Genomic DNA, 16,733 nt, shown 5'->3' on the forward strand with positions numbered 1-16,733 from the left:
GTGCTTACTGCTGCAAATGGCAATTCTTTTACACTTGTTGATGCACTTTATGTACCCGGGATCAAGAAGAATCCTTTGTCTATATTTGCACTTGCTAGACTTGGTCTTATAGTCAAATTTGTGGATGACAAATGTACTGTATGTGATCTTAGCTTTGGTGATGAAATTGTTGCATCTGGCATTTTATGCTGTGGGCTGTATAAGCTCACTTTGTATGACAAGTGTGGGTAGAATTTTGCAAATTCAGTTGTGGATTCAAAGGCTATTTCAGATGCAAAACTTTGACATGCACATTTTGGTCATCTGAATTTTGTTAGTTTACTGCGTTTGCAGAAATCTGATATGGTTAGTTAGGGCCACATGCCAGTGGCACCTTGTGCATAGTGAAGTTTGTGGTCCCATGCAAACTTCATCCTTGGGCAATTACCTTTACTTCATGACTTTCATTGATGATTACTCCAGGCATGCATGGGTATTTCCGCTTAAAGTGAAGTCCGAAGTTTTTATGTGCTTCAAACAATTTTTGGCTGTGGCTGAAAATGTCCTCCATTCCGATCGAGAGTGGGAGTATGTGTCTCATGAATTTAATGCATTTCTAGCTAGTCGTGGGATAAAACACCAATGTACAATGTCTTATACGCCTTACCAAAATGGTGTTGTTGAGAGGAAAAACAGGTTACTTACGACAATAACATGATGTATGGTCAAAAGTCAATCTTTTTTGCATTCGTTTTGGCTTGAAGCCATCATGTGTGCCACTTATAGAGTAAACAGTTGTCCTACAAAAGCTTTGCAGTCTATTACTCCATATGAAGCATTGCATGATAGAAAGCCTTCTATTGAGTACATGCGTGCTTTTGGCTGTTTGGCATATACTTTGGTGCCACAAACATAGCACAGAAAATTGGACGATAAGGCTGTCAAATGTATTTTTGTTGGTTATAGTGTTGAAAGCAAAGGTTGCAGGTTGTAGCATCCACAAACAAAGTGTATCTTGGTCTCACAGGATATTGTGGTTGTGGAAGATTCTATTCAGCCCTTGTTGTCATGTACTAGAGACAGTAATGTCAACTCACATGACATTTATGACACTTTGTTGCCTCTTTTCAGTGGTGGAAGTTTGAATGTAAATTCCAATGAGGCAAATATACAACCTATGGGGTTTTTTGAAAATGTTACAAATCAGCCTATTACTGGTGTAGATGTATATGATGTACTTGATATGAGGAAAGGGATGAAAATAAGGAGGCTAGAGGTATGCCAAAATGGCTGGTGCATACATTGTGTGACAGTAAATTGGATGCACCTTTGTCTAGTCACACTCGCTCAGGCTCTCTCCATGCATCTTATGCAGTATCAGATTGTTATGCTTTGGCTGTGTCTAGCTTAAATGATGTTGAGGAACCTCTGTCTTTTGATGAAGCATAGAATTCAAAAAATTGAATGGCTGCCATGCAATCAGAATATGATGCACTTATAGAAAATGACACATGGGATTTATGTGATTTGCCTCATGGTAAAAAGGCCATTGGTACAAAGTGGGTTTACAAGTTGAAACGCAAGACGAACGGTGAGGTTGATCGCTATAAGGCTCGACTTGCTGCAAAGGGTTATGCACAACAAAAAGGTACAAAATATGAAGAGACTTTTGCTCCCACTTGTCATATGACTACTGTGTGTTTTCTATGTGCATTGGTAGCTCATTTTGGTTGGGATGTACATCAATCAGAGATTGTTACTACTTTCTTGAATGGTGACATATTTGAGGAAGTTTCTGTAACACAACCTCATGGTTTAGTCAAGAAAGGACAAGAGGATAAGGTGTGCAAATGTAAAAAATCTTTGTATGGTTTGAAGCAATCTCCTCGTGCTTGGTATGAGAAGGCTGACACTCATTTGCTCAAACATGGTTTTTGTAACAATCCAACAGAAAGAACATTGTATGTAAAGTGTTAGGGTGATGTACTTCTCATTGTGGTTCTTTATGTAGATGACTTGCTGATCACTGGACCAAATATGAGACATATTGTTGAATTTAAGGCTGATTTGAATGCTACTTTCAAGATGAAATATTTGGGGCTATGGCATCATTACTTGGGTATACAGTTTAAGCAGTGTGATGGTGGTGTTGCCTTGTGTTAGAAAAGTTATATAGAGACATTGCTATGTAAGTTTGGACTTGAGGATTGCAAACCTATTGCCACTCCCATGGAAACACGTTTGAAATTGAGTCTTCATGATGTTGGTGATCTTGTAGATGTCACTCTTTACCAAAATGCTCTTGGATGCCTCATTTATGTATGCAACACGAGGCCAAATATTCAGTTTGCAGTCTCATCAATCAGCAGATTTATGCATAGTCCAGGGTCTAAGAATTGGCAGGTTGTCAAGAGGATTTTCTGCTACTTGAGTGGCACTTTACATCTTGGTTTGTTTTATGCCAAGGGGGGATCATTGCCGCCACACTTACATGCTCTTTGGATTCAGATTGGGCTGGTTGTTTTGACACGCGAGTGTCCCACAAGCAGTTTTTATTTCATGCTTTGCAATTCATGTATATAATGGTGGAGCAAGAAGCAACCTACTATGGCCACTTCTTGTTGTGAGTTCATGTATATCATGGTTGAGCAAGAAGCAACCTACTATGGCCACTTCTTGTTGTGAGTCTGAGTACATGGAAATCTTCACAACTACGGTTGAGTGTGTATGGCTCACACGCTTTATGGTTGATTTGGGTGTTGGACAAGACACTACCAACACTATCTACACTGACAGTCAGAGTGCATTGACAGTTGTGAGGAACCCAGTTTTTCATGGTCGCACAAAGCACATTGAGGTGCATTACCACTATGTCAGGGAGAGGATCTCAACAGGAGAGATCAACTTGGATTATGTGCCAACACACAACAACCTTGAAGATCTTTTCACAAAGGCATTGTCTCGTGAGAAGTTCGAAGCTTTCGGCAAAGCTTTGCGCTTACTCCCCTTTGTGGATTGATCATGTCCTTAGGGCATGGCACTTCCCTTTACTCCTGTGCCAGCTCTCATTCACCGCATCACTCCAGGGGGGATTTGTTACCATATACATGTGGTAGTGATGTGTGTGAACAAACTTAGGACCGCCGGGGCATTTTTTCCCTCACTAGGAGGTTTTTTCCCCTGTGCATTGTATATACACCCATCATTCTAGGGCTATCTATCTTTCCATTGCACACTAATTAATACACTCTTTGCTGTGTTCCTTGATCTTCTTTTGTCTTCTCCAAGCCGTGTGTGTTTTCTTGCAACCCTAATTCCAACAGCAACCTCCATTGCCTAGTGGAAACCTTGTCCTAGTGAAATTTGTGTAGTAGAAAGATCTAGTGGAGAAACACTCCTTAGTCTTTGTAATGCCATACTATGAAATTAATTTTACTATAACTACTAAATGAGAGTGGATCATGCCAACACCTAGTGTGGATCCCTCTATCTAGCCTTATACTTTGCTGCAATCGGAGAGGTACAACGAAAGGCTCCTATGTAAAAACAAAGAATGAGTAATTTCCTTAAGTATGGAGATGAAGATCATTAGAATTCTCTCATCTTGATAGAAGCTTAAATCATCTTTGCAGATCTTTCAAGGGATGCTATATAACTCACATCCTACTAGATTTGTTTTAAGAATTTGAAGATTTGTAAAATAAAGAAGTGACGGTAGGACTACTTGAGGTGTTATACTCTATTGCTTCTGAGAGTGAGTCAATAGTTCTTGTAAAGTGCTAACTAGAGCTCAAGACAAACTACAAAAACCAAAGAAAAATAAAGGGATCATATTGGAAAAGATCTTTGCAAGAAGACAAAAACAATAGGAAACAAAATACAAGATGATTGAACAAGTTGAGGTGAGATACAATAGGTTTGAGTAACCCTATTGAGATTACCTTTGGTAGTGAAAAACTTTTTTATGCCACCCAATTTGGTACTATGTTGACAAACATAAATGCAAAATGAGTGTTTTTCGAACATTGTTGGTGTTTTCCTTGTTATGATAGAAATTATGTCCTAAGAAGCTCAAAGTTGGTTCTTCCCAAAAACATTCTAATAATTGCAAGGGAATTTTCACATTTTCTTTAATGAGGCTAAAAGGGTTGTTTCCAGTGTAACTCAAGGCTCGCATAATGAGTATGTTTTAGGTAGAAAAATGTTTCCATTAAGGTTTTTGACATATTCCTCAATTACCAAAGTATCTCTAATAATTTCTAGTTTCCAAGAGGGAGTAGTATACACGAATTTAAGTTCTATATGTGTGCTATGTCTTATAGGGAGTTGCTTGGTGTGTTTAATGGAACATACATTAGTAGTTACTTCATTTCGTTTCATCTCTAAGGATGAGATGACCAAGTAGAAGGAATTAAATTCATCTTTGATGGGAAGTTAAGTCTCAAATACCTAGGCTGAGCATTTAGTATATTCCATACATGTTAAATTTAGTTCAATAAGTAAACTATATTTCTTGGTGTAATACACATACAAAAAATGAACCTCTTTGAGTGTCCAATGATGGACTTAGAGACCCCTTTCTAGCTTAATGCAAATAGAATGCTTTTATATTTTGTATGTAAAAAGTAAGAAACAATCCAAGGGGATTATATCAAAATGTTTCACTCTTGCAAAGATGGAATGATGAGGGGGTGACATAATTTAGAGTGATAATCCACAACAATCTCATAATATCAGCCACTCTTGCACAAGTGACATAACATTTGTTGTACAAGGAATCTTGAACAACATGGTTCTATGTTTCATATACTCTCATATTTTCATACCTCCATGGTTCTTTCTACTAAGGGGTTGAAGAGAACAAGACTAGGCAATATGCATGCAATTTATTTCTTTAGTAAGTCCTCACATTTTAAGAGTAAGACTGATGATCATGCACAAATTTTCATGTTGGTTGTTCTTGTTTGATTTAAGATATCTCTCAAGTGAGATAGATCTATTCTTGAACACATTTGTTTTGCTATGTTGTCAATGATACTATCTGCATGTTCATTGGAATAGATTAGTGGTGATGTGTAAAATTGTCATTCAAGTGTGAATTGTGACTTCATAGGTTGCTACAAAGGAGTATACCCTTAACAACACTAGAACTACACAAAGTGTTCTTCCTATGACATGCTAACTACATGTGTAAGAATGTTTACATGATGTTTTTTTGGACAAGAAAAGATTCCAAGGCTATTTTGTTTGTTCAGGCCTTGTGTTCAAGGCTAAGAGGCATAACCTTTTCTTGCTAGTCATATTATTTATTTGATAGTTGTATACTTTTTTTAATGCAAGATTGTTTCACCTATTAAGACATCTTGTAGTTTGTGCTAGATGGTCCAAAATGCAATTCTTTCTCTTTGAGAGACCTTTACTAACACTATGATGGCAATTCTAAAGTTTGACTTGGAGCTACCAAAGAGTAAGATACTTGTAGAAATGATGAGCACCATATGAAGGTAGGATTATTATGCGCCAAGGGCTAGAATACACATGTGATACATGGGGTCTTTATTTAGCAAGACAAGAGCCTATATTACACCCTTGGTTGGGTGGAGATGTGCATGTGCCATAGTCCCCAATCTCTTACATGATTACAAGCTCAAGGGAGAGGGGCAGCAGCGAGAAGATGTGGAGGCATAGACCTTCTTAGGCTTGGAGGCACGGACCTTCTCTCTCTCTCTCTCTCTCTCTCTCTCTCTCTCTCTCTCTCTCTCTCTCTCTCTCTAAAGCTGACATGCATGCAAGAATCTACCCTTAGGAAGGCTTGATGGTGAAGCATATAACAACAAGAATGATTGCTTGCAAGGGAAAGGGGGACCGGGTTGACCGCCATGAAATATCTCGCAAGCAGGCTTGATGGATGCACATTGCCCCACCTAGCAGAGAAAATTGTTTCAGCTTCGGCCTCGTTTGAGCACCATGTAGAGCACTACAAATCCTTCTTATATTTTCTGCACTATAGGTTGCTCACTCACCATGGCGATCTTAGCGCTTCCGTATTGAAGGCCACGAAAGTGGCCAAAGTGGGTGTTCCCACCCACAGGTTCCCACTATTGGCAAACCTATGTGAGGGGTGTGGAGCTACGAGCTCTCAAGATTCCATGAATGATTGAGGATTCTGATCTTTGCTAGTACAAATCATCCTCTATCCGCATCATATTTCAAAGAGTCTCGATAAGAGCGGGAAATAAGTAAAGAGAGAATTCAACAAGAAGATCTCAATTGTGAGGTTAGGGCAAGACCCTCAACAAGAAGTTTTGAATTTGACAATGCTGGTTGTATCCCTTGATACTTGAACACATCATCAAATTTGTGGATTGGAGTTAGTGTTTAAGTGGAGTTAGCGTTTAAGTAGCTGCAATGGAAGAATGGGCAACCCAAGAAGGATGGCTCAAGGGAGTTCTCCTTCTTGGCATGGGAAGGCCCATAAGCAGCCATCCACAAGAAGTGTGAAGCTCAAACACAAAGGCCATGAAAAGCATGCAAGGTACAAAGGTGTTGATGGCCGGAGGCATAATGTAGATCGGAGTTCGGCAATGGAAATGGCTTTGCCAAATTTTTTGGCAAGCATCTGATGGCAAAGCATGGTAAGCAGGTTTTTATTTTTATCTTGATCTTCAGTTTATTTTGCAGAGGTATGACATGAACTTGCCAAGCATAGCAAGGCTTTCTCTACCTCTATTCACATACTTGTGCTCATGGTTGGCCAACAGGCAAAGGCTTTGTACGAGGCTACTCACACGAGCAAGGCTTGAGCAACCAAAGCAAGTTAAATTTAAGGTTTATACTTTTGAACTTATAGAACTTTGTAGAATTTTCTCCAAAGCCAGTTTGGCAAGCAAAAGTTGCTCAATCAAGACGAGTTTGACAATCAGGGAAAATTTGATAGGTAAGTTTCCCAAACTATCCCCTTTCAATATTGGGTAATCTACGGTACTTTTTTGATTCTCAATAATATGTACGACTCAACAAGGTTGACTCTCTATGAAAGCTTAAAAAGGTTGATTTTCTTTTGCCTTGACATTTGTATGTCAGTAAGAGCACCTATTAGCTATGAACACACAAGCTCCATCATTTATCCTTCCAATGTACTTATACGAAGAAAGGCTTCAATTGAGGGCATATTGCATAGAAATTCCCAAAGTTTGGAATATGATATTATCATACAAACTTCGGAAAATTTTGCAACATGTCTGTATAATTTTTTATTGAAGGTCGGTATTGACCAAGCAACAAGGGCATGCACGGTATCTCCTACATCTCTCAATTTGTTAGCATACATGACTATGAGCCAAGGGGGTGACAAGGTTAACGGATCTTAAGTTCTTCTAGCTTTTTTGTGTTTGCAAATTTTAAATTGGAGAATATATTTTCTTTGCAAAGAAAAGTGCTGTGTAGGCCATATGAGAAGCAAGGCTTCTAAACCCATACCAATGTACAACTCATTGACTTAGGATCAACAAAAATGGCAGATAGGTTTGGGGCATTGGCAATAAGAGGATATAGTTCATATTTTGTGTTTGGCAATGACAAATTGTGATGTATCCGTACCAGTACAGATTGTGCAAGGCACGTATGGTATCGACTCAAGCTATTGAGACCGTCATGGAAGCCAAGGGATGATCACTTTTTTGTCTGATTTGCATGCATGGCATGCCAATAAGGTGGATTAATTTCCATCCCATCATTGTTTACACTTCAACTATAACACCATCTACTCTTTCAAGGACATCCTTATCCGCCTCATCGTTGTCGTGGATTTGAATGGCTGTGATGTTCACATGCACCAGACTAGAACGATTTTTAAGACAAGGTAAAACCTTATTTATTTTTCGATAATTTTTCTCGATGCTTCTCTTGTTGATGTTGTTGCGGGGTTACCCATAGTTGTAATATTTTGTATGATAATAGTTGAGGCTGGTATATTTTCTTTTGATCGTTGTATATGACTACAACGCCAAGCACTTTACCTCACTGGCTTTATGCACAAGGTGCATCCATTACATATTAATTTCTTTATGGGTAGCAAGTAGGCATGGCCTTGCTATCAAGCACCTAATTCATGGGACGACATGAATCGACTAAGAGAGCCTCAAAGTAGGTAATCTCTTGTTTTAAACACCAAAGAAAATCTAGTATGCCTACCTTTTTTTGGGTTTTGGGAATCTTTCTCTTCTTTTCATGGGGAGATATGATTATTTCAAGATCTAGTTGTGAATAAGATTCTAACTTGACAAAATCTAATGTTTAATTTATAGCGCTCAATGTGCCTATATGAGTGGTATTTCCAAGGGTATGACCCAGTTAATGCCAAATCACTCCATGAATGTTTATGGTCATCAACTGATCTCTTCATAAGGTTGAGGGTCATAGATTGACCTTTTCATTGTTGTACTTTCAAGGAAAGAAGTCCTCAATATGCCAAGGGGTAGTGAATAAGTTCAACTTCACAAGTTTAGCACAATCACTTTTGGACATGGTCAACTTTGTTGGCCACCATTAACAAATGGTTTATGCAGTTTCCATGCAAAGTTTAACCAAGGGTTTAGGATTGCCTAGGCAACACCCAAGGTTACCAATTAAATATTAATTTATTTTCACTAATCTCTTATTTACTATTTAATAGGTCAAAGATATATTGGGTCTTTTGACTCTAGATTTTTGGTGATTACCTTTTAGATTGTACCTTTATGGTTTGGTTAGTGCACTTGACTCCAGGTAAGTGGACACTATTTTCAACCTTAAGGTAAAGCATATAAATTGGTTTCATTTCATTTCTAGATATGCTTTGATTGAGTTTTCCAAGTGGGATGCATATGCTAGAATGATTTCATCCTATCCTCGAATGATTTCATCCCTTTCACTCTTCACACATACGACAAGGTCATATAAGAGAATATAATTTTGGGATAGTAGTGCACTAGATACATTTGTGCACCCTACAATTATAGGCCTACATGGTAGGGTTTTGTTTAGCACACATTGTTAGTCAACAACATGGTTTAGGAACTCATAGAGTTTGGTTTAGCCAGTGTAGAGCAAGGTTTATGGGGCCCCCTCTTGCTCATGTTTCTAAATGTTTATAGTTATCTCCACACACATCGTACTTGAAGGATGCCACATTTTTGCATATCGTTATATGAGACATATTCCACATGTGGAGAATATGAGTCTCTCGGACTGACACTAATGCCTGCTATTTCAATTATGTGTTGTGACAAAGTCCCTAGGTACTGGCCATATCCGTTTATTAGAGCATTTTGATCACGTCATATCAGGAACAATTTTAGTGGCTACAAATTTTTGGATACATAGTAAGCCTTGCTAAGGTTACGATTATTGTTAAAAAACTTTAATGGATGGTTATTTACACATGTAGCAAAACTTTGTTTATACTAATGAATATATCTCATTGTTGGCACCTAAATGTGATTGATTTTCACATTCTATCATGATCACACTATGTTAGCACGGCTTTCACGTGATTGTAGGGGAAAGTATTTAGTTATTTCCCTGTGTGATGTGAGCATAACATTAGCCATAAGCATTGGTGATTATAGTCGTGAAAATGCAGGTTCAGATCTGATTTTTCTAAATGCATGTACACTAGGTGTTATGGGCCCTATTGTTTAGCAAAGATAGATTTGAGCGGCATGCAAATTCATGAAATTGGTAGCTTATAAAGCATACCACACTATATGTGTAGTACCTCTATGAGATTAATAATAGGCCTACTAATCACCATAAAAGGTCATGGATTGGTTTGAGTGCTTGTAAACAAGTTGACTAAACTTTGTACACTTTATTCAATACACTATTTCAATCTCTAAAATTATCCAAGTTGGTTCTTTATAATCTGTATTGATTATATGGACTACTCAAAAATATTGGGCATTATAGTGACCCACATTTACTAGTCATTTATGGAGGACTGTCTATAAATGGTTGAAGAGAGATAACTTTATATTAGTAATGCCAATCATCCAAAGATGGATAGGTAATTTAGAAGTGTTGATCTTATGCTAAAGGATATGCTAAGCATATATGTTAGCACAAAGAAATCCAATGGAAATGTTATGTTTTTGGTTGGAGTTTGCTGACCATGAGGCAAATCATGTTGCGACTAAGTTAAGTCCTTTCATGTTGTGGTAAGGTTCTCAACCACGATCACCAGTTATAGTGGAGTTGTCTACTGATGAGAATTGGTAGCAAGTCAATAATTTGATCTTTGCTAATGAGTTATGTCAACATGTCACTTTCGTGGAAAGTTGAGAAGGGGTATTTTTGCATGTTCCAATACCTTCAAAAGGTCTGAAAGTTGGTCATTCATTTATACACCTCTTAGTTGTGGTGGTAACTCGTGTAGAATACCCAAGTGAGTTATAAATTGAGTCTACACACTATTTTGGGGATATAAGCCGGTTACACAAAACTATTGCAAAGGGACCACAATGCGGAAAATCAAGATATTATTCTTGATTTCATTGAGCCTCCTACCGACCTGCGTTTAGTCAAATAGACAACTGGATCCTTGAGGAATGCCACTGTGGAAAGCATTAGTGTTCTTACATAGATATCACTACTTTTGTAAGAGACTAGGAACAAATACATGCACATCTTTTTGCCCCTCTATCCTGAGCTTTGATACAAGTGTAAGAGACTAGGGTCTAGGACATGCACATCTCTGGCCAAACATACCTAATATAGGCCCTTGTATTGCTAAATATAGCCCCCCTATACTACATGTGTGTCATGGCCCTTGGCCCTAGCTTGTCTTACCCTAGGCTTGACACTCCCTCTCCCTCAAGATCAAGGCCCTTGGTTTGCTAAATGTAGGCCCCATGTACTGCAGGTTTGTCCTGCCCCCACCCTTCCATACTACAGATTTGTACTGGCCCTTGGCCTTGGCCCCTCTTACCCTAGGACTAATAGTCCCTCTCGTTCAAGCTTGAGCTTGAGAGAGAGAGAGAGAGAGAGAGAGAGAGAGAGAGAGAGAGAGAGAGAGAGAGAGAGAGAGAGAGAGAGAGAGAGAGAGAGAGAGAGAGAGAGAGAGATACATATACCCTCTCTCTCTCTCTCTCTCTCTCTCTCTCTCAAGCTTAGTGGAAGCTTAGCTCCCGCTTGAGAGAGAGAGAGAGAGAGAGAGAGAGAGAGAGAGAAGAGAATGGGAGGGGGGAGAGAGAGAGAGAGAGAGAGAGCGGGACCTCTAAACTTGGAATGATATAAGGAAGATTAGCATGGCCCCTACGCAAGGATGACACACACAAATTGAGAAATGGTCCAAATTTGGGAGCACCATTATTTTATTCATGGTCCCACATGTCATCTTTGACCTCCAAGGACAATAATAAAATCTATTTATCTATCTCATGCTCAAGCTCAACTTGAGCTTGATAGAGAGGGACCTTGATAGAGAGAGAGAGAGAGAGAAGAGAATGGGAGGGGAGAGAGAGAGAGAGAGAGAGAGAGAGAGAGAGAGAGCGGGACCTCTAAACTTGGAATGATATAAGGAAGATTAGCATGGCCCCTACGCAAGGATGACACACACAAATTGAGAAATGGTCCAAATTTGGGAGCACCATTATTTTATTCATGGTCCCACATGTCATCTTTGACCTCCAAGGACAATAATAAAATCTATTTATCTATCTCATGCTCAAGCTCAACTTGAGCTTGATAGAGAGGGACCTTGTCTCTCTCTGTCTCTCTCTATATATGTATATCTCTCTTTACCTCAAGCTCAAGCTCAAGTGGGAGCTACCCTTCTCTCTCTTCCTCAATCTCAAGTTCAAGTGGGAGCTAAATGTTTAGCTCTCACTTGAGCTTGGGATTGAGGAAGAGAGAGAGAGAGAGAGAGAGAGAGAGAGAGAGAGAGAGAGAGAGAGAGAGAGAGAGAGAGAGAGATACATATATACCCTCCCTCTCCCTTCCTCTCTCTCTCTCTCTCTCTCGCTCTTTCAAGATCAAGATCAATCTCAAGTGGTCACAATCCCTCAAGCTCAAGCTCAAGTGGATGCTCAAGTGGTCACTGATGATCTTCAGGATTGGTATGAGCGAGCCACTGTAGAATGGAAAACCTGGCAAACACTAATCAATGATGCTCTCCAATTAAATAATGTTTTGGAACTACAAGGAGAAATACAGAGGATCAAGCTATGTATGGGACAATGGAAGATCCAGCTCAAAGGTCTCACCAAGATCACCAATCAGCTTATCCAGAAGGACAATGACAAGATTCAGTGAATTTCTCCAATGGTTGGTGCTAGTGCTTCAAAAGTTCTAGTGCCAGCATTGTCCTTCTGGATAAGTCGATAAATGGCCTCCTGCTCAAGCTGATTCTGCCTTGCTGTGGACATGTCCAATTCATAAGGTGTGAGAGGATTATATGTTTTGGTGTCGGGATCATACAACGTGCGTCTACCCTTTTTCAGATGGCATCTGGCCAATTTATGACAATGCGAAGCTGTGTGGATCCATCCTTTTGGGAGAGGCTTGTTTGGTTTAATCCTAGCTTCAAAGAGGATCTCAGCCATTTCTCTGTACTATGGACCTATACCTGGTTTAGTCATAATATCCTTTCCAGGGATCTTAGAGGACTCCACAGTAAGTTGAAGCAGTTGATTGGTGATCTTGATGAGACCTTTGAGCTGGATCTTCCATTGTCCCATACAAAGCTTGATCCTCTGCATTTCTCCCTATAGTTCCAAAACATCATTTAATTGGAGAGCATCATTGATCAGTGTTTGCTAGGTTTTCCATTCTACAGTGACTCGTTCATATCAATCCTAAAGATCATCAGTGATGTTATAGTATGTGAGCTGATCTACTGGTTCTAGATGTTGAGGATACAAAGTTGGGAAAAACCTAGGCAGCTCAGTCTCTCTAGAAAGCAATGCATACAGGAGAACTGGGGAATCAGGTACAAACTCTAAAAAGTTGAGGATAGACTGGTTCTCCTGCTGCATCATCTTCTTGGTGACTCAAACCAGCTGACACAGTCTTCGGAGAGCAGTTGCCTGTTCCCCTACTATCATTTGAGTTTGTGGTCCTTTACTGCTGGAAGTTTGATCTTCCATAATAGCTTGTACCCTCTGGTCCAAAACTTCTGTGGCAATTTGCATTTGAAATAGAACTTCTTTCAGTTGATTTCTGACCTCTTTCATACCTTTATATGTAGATCTATTCCCAAGAAGGAGCTCTAATTCAATGGCGAGGGAATGACAATCTGTAGTAGACTGCCGTTGCCAGTGTGGATTGACTAGATTATCATCAGAGGTTAGTGCCCATTCAGGTACTCTCTCTAGAAGCTAAATTCTGCTAGGATGCCAGGTAATTGGCACAACTCTTGATCATGGAAATCAGTTGATTTCCAATGTTGGATCATTTCTCTAGCGCCAACATATAGACTCTGAAAATGTTCCAGATCAGAAAGAAGAACATCGTCCTCCAAATACATCCTACTAATAGGAGCTTGCTGATATCTTAGCCTCTTGTTCAGTGTGATGAGCTGTAATGAATGTTGCTCATCACCCTTCAAAGTCTCCGTTACATCTTTAGCTTTTCCTTTCACATCTGAACTGTGCTGTGACTGGTGTACTAGGGAATCTTCAATGTTGCCTAGTTGCCGATCATCAGCCCCTTGGTCTCCTGACTGCTGCTTCTTATACTGGTTTGGCTGGTTTGTGTTGGGCTGATTGCCCCCTATGTTGCAGCTGATTCACCATCACCAGATCTTGAAGGCGGAGATGGAGGAGAGTCATTATCATCATCATCATGTTTATTTGCTGGTTCATCCTCCCTCTCTTGATCCTTCTCTTCTGCTTTCTTAGAATACTCATGAGGTCATTCTGCTTATCAATATAGTCCAGAATAGCTTGATTTGCCAAAGCACTATTATATTCAGAAAGCTTATCCTACAAATTACTCTGCATTGTTTCCATGAGCGCCTTCAGATTATCTATATTGAAAATGGCATTGCCTTCTGGATTTAGAATATTAGCCAAGTTATCGTATATGTATATCTCTGATAACGAGACTTTTAATGCAGTATGGCTGGTCAGCAATGTGTTGAAATCAACTCTCTTCATCCTTAGCATAGTCTCAAATCTATCAATAGCTCTCTCAGCCTTTGCCTTTTCTTCATTTAACTTCCTCATCTCAAACTCAAGCTTTAACAACTTACTTTCCAATGTCTGAATTGTCATGCCTCACTGATTTTCAAGAACACTATGCCGCAAGGATTGTGCCCCTATATCCTGTTTCAACTTCTCAACTTGCTGCTCACTGTTCCTCAGTTGAGCTTTTAACTTGGTCACTTCATCAGTAGACGTTGATGCATCCATCATTTGTCCCAAAGCATTGAAAATCGTATTCCAAGATGATTGGATAAGCACTAAGCAACCATCCATGACTGTCGCTAGGTTAGAGGCAACTGGCTCATAAACTGTAACAGGAGCCATATATGGTAATGTGGTAAAGTCAGGTTTGTGGAGGACTAATCGCCGTGTGAGAGGATGAGTCTGCAACTTTTGTAATCTGTCCTTCTTGGTTAAGGCTAAAGCCAATTTGGTGAAAGGGATAGAAACTTTACTAACTGAACTAGCAGGTGCTGGACCTTTTTCCTTATCAGTGTGGGCTGCCGACTGATCAACATTGGTGTTTGCTGGAATCTGCCCTGCTTGCTGGCTGGTCCCAACAGTAATCTTTACTGGAAGCTGTTCTGTCTGGCCTACTGAAATCTGGCATGCTGAAGATTTTCTAGTAGACACAGTTTTGACTGGACTTTCTAGTTGCTTCAGGAAAGCATTGCTCTTGGCCAATGTAGTTTCTGGTCTTTTGAAACTACTAGCTTCCACTTGCGTGGCCTTTCTCTTTTGTCTAGTGATAGCCAACTGAGTACCTAGGGTTTCTCCATCTGAAGATAAGTCAACATTATTAGTCGCTGGGATGGGTTTCTGACTCCAACCCATTCGTACCTGGTCATGAGCATCAGGAGAAGTTGCCCAGTAAAGAAACTGCCATACATACCAGGCTTTAAAAACAGTCTAAGACTTTAGCTTGGGCGGTCTGCTAAAGCACATTATGAGACATAATCTGAAATAGGTTGATCAAAGCTGTGGCATCTAGCCTCTTTGCAAGAAACATACCAACCATTTTTTCTGAGACATATGTGGGTTATTTTTTAGACTCACAGCTTCACAAACCTGTAAGCAACGGGGATGTCCAGACCTGCCAGTGGAACCCCTTGTGCACTGGCCTTGCGCTTTTTCTTGGCTGCGTCATCTTCCTTCAGAGATGCACTTATCTGTTCTGCAGTTGCAATAGTTAGCTTTGGCTCATTTGGCATCTTGAAAGCATAAGCAATGTCGTCCGGAGTTGCTGACACTTTCCTATCATATACTACAATGTTGCCTTCATCAACATTGAAGGAATCAAGAACCTTCCTAATGATAGCTGTGTCAAACTCGATTCTTGTGGCTTGCACTACCACATGCAAATCCCACAGTCATAACAACACTGGTAAACACATACCACTGTATCTTACTATGGGGAATAAGTGGTAGAGAAGCTTGATAGAGGTGATAAGTGCCGAAGTTTTTTCTATAGCTTCATGCATCTTCTCCGACATTTTTCTTCTGCCCATACAAGGTGAAGACGATGACTCTATAGAAGAAGAAGAAGACTTACCTAAATATTCAAATCCGTATCCAGGTGTATTTGGTAAATATAGATAGCAATCAACAGTTGCGTCGGATGAAGAAGTTTATGTTGTAGTGAAGAAGCTTCAGAGCTTGGCGATGGCGAATGTGTAACAGCAGGCAGTCATCGTGCAAGAGACTTATGAGGAAAAATTCCTATTTGCCTTACTGTTATACGCATTTGCGCCATAAAAGCTCCACTACTTACCGTTTCTAGAGTTCTATGCACCCCCCAATGACGTGGCATACATGCATTGGCTAATACTCTCCATGTTCCTTGAAATGATTATCACAGACAGTTCGACTGGCCCTTTTTACCATAAAACTAATACTGGCTCTGACACTTTACTGATTTTGCTAGTGACATGGTTTTGTCGTGCTGAGACTTTTTTGACCCTTTGACTGGCTCTGGTACTGGTTGTACATGAAAAAGGCTTAAAATAACTGATTCTGTATTTTTCTGGCCTTCAGTTCCCATAATACCAGTATCCTTATCCCTGGAAGTATCTTTGTCATTTGAATAATATAGCTTGATTTTGGCCCCATTATACATACCTGGCAATAGTAATCCAGATAAATCTTTCAGCCTTACTGTGCCATTGGAAAACACCCAATCAACCTCATATGGACCAGCCCAAGCTATTTTTAAGTTTGGTTTCTTAGGACCCAATTTAGATTGATAGAGCTTAACCAAATCTCCTTTCTGAATTTCCCTAACTTTGATATGTCTATCATGCCAGTGTTTCCTTCTTTGCTGAACAATTTCCTGTTCCAGCATAGCCATCTGTCTTAACTCATCCAGCTGTGTTAACTCCTCCAGTCTTTGTTTAAGATTGTGATGAAAATCCAATCCATACTCTACTGCCATCTTGAGACAAGGAATTACAAACTCCATAGGCACAACAACTACAGTGCCATACACCATTTCAAATGGTGTTAGTCCAGTGGTGACCTTATAGGCTATCCTATATGCCCAGAGAGCAGTGTGGAGCTTCAGATCCCACTGGT

The 16,733-nt window shown here is 39.8% G+C and overlaps 2 pseudogenes; both read left to right on the forward strand.

Moving 5' to 3' along the window:
- The first annotated feature begins 11,228 nt into the window (after nt 1-11,228).
- On the forward strand, nt 11,229-11,317 carry LOC147435147 (U6 spliceosomal RNA; annotated as a pseudogene).
- A 194-nt stretch (nt 11,318-11,511) lies between these two features.
- Nucleotides 11,512-11,600, forward strand: LOC147435148 (U6 spliceosomal RNA; annotated as a pseudogene).
- The last annotated feature ends 5,133 nt before the right edge of the window (nt 11,601-16,733 follow it).

The sequence above is a fragment of the Adiantum capillus-veneris genome, chromosome 18 (genome assembly GCF_014529385.1).
Source record: "Adiantum capillus-veneris isolate H3 chromosome 18, ASM1452938v2, whole genome shotgun sequence".
Lineage (NCBI taxonomy): Eukaryota > Viridiplantae > Streptophyta > Polypodiopsida > Polypodiales > Pteridaceae > Adiantum > Adiantum capillus-veneris.